Source organism: Populus alba, chromosome 1 (genome assembly GCF_005239225.2).
Source record: "Populus alba chromosome 1, ASM523922v2, whole genome shotgun sequence".
NCBI classification, from domain to species: Eukaryota; Viridiplantae; Streptophyta; class Magnoliopsida; order Malpighiales; family Salicaceae; genus Populus; species Populus alba.
This window is the reverse complement of record NC_133284.1, coordinates 50,731,044-50,734,174: the sequence shown is the minus strand read 5'-3', so window position 1 is coordinate 50,734,174 and position 3,131 is coordinate 50,731,044. Positions and strand designations below refer to the sequence as shown.

Here is a 3,131-nt window from a genome sequence, read left to right as displayed (position 1 = left end):
AGCAATGCATCGCCTCCTCTGTGCTAGGTAAACTCTTATTCACTTTTATTTGATTTCGGTGCCATACTTTTCCTCCTGCATGCAGAATTCATTGTGCGTGCAGGAGGATAGGGGGAAATAACCCCCCCGTCAGTTATGTGGCTGGGCCAGGTTGATTCTGGCCCAACATTGTTGTTTTTCTTTCTCTGGGCCAGGCTGGTTCCGGCCCAGTCCCTTTTTGGGTCGGGATCGGCCCAACCCTCAGGGTCTGAGTCCGGCCTAGCCCGACCCACTTACTATTATATATTATTTATTATAATGTTTTTATATTATTTATATATAATAGATATATATTAAAAAATAAAAATAAAATCTAAAAAATCCTTAAACTTTTTGTTGATTTTCCTGCATATTTTTATTAAAATTGCTTAATATTGGATTGTATTTTTATACCGTAAAGATACAATTTAGTAGTAAAATACCCGGTTTTTGTCAAAACATCGAAAAAGAAATTTAAAAAATAAAAAATTCTTTGCTTTCAAAAATTCTAAAAAAAAAAATCCTAAAAAAATATTGTTGATTTTCCTACCTATTTTTATCAAAATCGCTCAATATAAGTTTGTTAGAACCATGAGAACTAGGCTAATATTTCAAAAATTCTAAAAAAATCTTTAGTTTTCTTTTAGTATTTGGGAATTACGAATTTATACGTAAAACGTATTCCAGATATTAAAAATAAAGTTTTTTTGTATAGATGTTAGAATGGTTAGGATTTTACCCAATAAGATAAAGACCTCCTTACCGAAGAGGATTTTTCTTGAACTGTAGACAAACCAACAATTAGAAATACAATAACATCTTAGCTTTTATCAGACAATCAAACAATGCAACTTACCTTAGGTAAGGCATATTTGGGGTGCTAATACCTTCCTTTTACGCAATCAGTCCCCGTACTTAATCTCGAAGACCAGTTAAGGTTCCTAGTGACCAAAATACTAGGTGGCGACTCCCATTCCATTTTCCACCGATAAAAGACAAGAATTTCTTGTCTTCTCATATTTGCCATATAGGTATAGATACATTTTTAGATTTAAAGTGGAACCAACATTTCGCCGCGACGCCGCACACGTGCGACAGTTTTGAAACCTGAACCGACTTGGCGGGTCGATCCAGGACCCAGCGAACTCGGGCATGCGACCGGTCCAGGTCTAAATAAAAACCCGTCAAGGAGTTGGCCTGGCGAAACCCGGTCGATCCGGCGGGTCAACCCAGAACCTAGTTGACCCGGGTAAACTCAGCTGAGACCTGGCTACCTTTTTTTTTTCTTTATAGATTTCTTAGAATTGAAAAAGTGCAAGTCGGGTAAGCCTCATCTCTATCTCTGTTTATTTCTACAAGGGCTTGTTTTCTTTTGTTAAAATGAGATTGTTTTGACTCTCTGTGTTGATGCATGCATGATTTTGCTTCTATTGTTAACAACAATCCCAGGGTAATCAGTGTCCAAAACATTCCCAGGTGGTATATTTTCATCAAAAAATTGGTTCTTAGTCGAAGATGGATCAGTCTCACAAGGAAAGTCAAACCTTGTGTGTGATGTCCTCTTCTAGACTACTGCAAAAGAAATGGGGAGGTCTATAAACTAGGGGATCTAGAACAAACTTCTCTAATGGCTTTCAACTCCTTCTTCAGGACCTTATAAAATTGGGCTTCGTTACTCCGTCCTTAAAGAATATTATTCTTTTTGGAAGTTCATTCAATTCCTGATAAACAAAGTCATCTAGTAATCCTTTCACCATTGCACCAAGGTCCTAGATGATTTCTTGTCGATGTGTTTGCAACCTCATTCTTGAGACGTACTTGTTTGCTGTAGGCCAGTTCATACTACCAATCATAGCAGTAGTAGATGGACTGATATTGTCTAGAGCGCAAGGATGAGTCACATCCACTCCCATGAACATCACAAGTTCATTGGGACGAAGAAGGCGGGGAACCTTAACAGGTTTTTCCCTTCATTCTAATTTTGGAGCTCTTCATTGCCATGATGCCATCAATGAAAAACTAAAAAAAAGTGGCCCTCAGAGATATCTTCCCTTGCCAACTTAATTTTTTTTGGGTTGACCCAAGTCAATCTATCTGACCCATGACTTGATCATTAGACCGGATCAGCCACCGGATCGAGTTTCAAAACTATGCAATCAATGCCTTCATTACCTACCGCCTTCACAAAATTAACTCCGTAGTTAGATTCATCCTTGGCTTGTATAGAAATACATCAACTTTAAATGACAGCCATTGAGATGTTTGGCTTGTGGCATATGAGCTTAGAAAAACAACCATGTGTTGGAATTTGATTTATATTTTCTAGTTGTGGTGGCTAATAGGCAGTATCTCATAAGTAAAGGAAGCCAAGATAATAAAAGTTGGTACATGTAAAACATTTTTTTTTTTAATAATATAAGGATTTTTAAATGCTTAAGTTTTTATATAAAGAAAGAAATTATATACTGATATTTTATAAAGATAAACTTTGAAAATATATATGTTAAAAATAAAAATATTATAAACATTCAACTTTAAGGATTCATGAAGTATTTTATAGCTTATAAATTTTATCTTTTATAGAGAGAAGATATTGAAAGTAATTTTTATTCCAATTATATTTTTGTAGCATATTGTAATTAATCTCTGATTGTAATTATCTTCTAAAGAGTTGTGATTAGAACTCTTAGTTGTTCAGTTATATTCCATGTCTATCACTGTCAATATGTATTCATATATTCTGTAGGAGAAACTGTACAAGGGACTATAAAGAAGCCATGTGCTTCTTGTATTTTAAACATGAATGAATTATGTTAAACTCATTACTAAATTATATATCGTATCAGAGCAGGTTTTCTAAAATCCTGCACCAATCCACTGAATCAAATCACCCTCAATACAAAGCAGGCTGTGTGCTCACATTTAAGCAGTTTTATTCAATGATTGTTACCCAGTATAAAACTTCAATTAAGGTCCTGCACACTAATAATGGTAAGGAGTTTGTCAAGCATGAGATGAAGCAATTCTTATGGTGTCAGGGCATAATCCATGAAACTAATGGCCTTTATTCCCCCAATCTGAATAGGGTTGCAGAAAGAAAAAAATAAACATCT

General features: G+C 35.3%; 1 pseudogene; it reads right to left on the bottom strand.

Moving 5' to 3' along the window:
- Positions 1 to 1,305: 1,305 nt before the first annotated feature.
- LOC118061195 (protein argonaute 7-like) lies at positions 1,306 to 1,937 on the bottom strand (annotated as a pseudogene).
- Between the last annotated feature and the right edge of the window lie 1,194 nt (positions 1,938 to 3,131).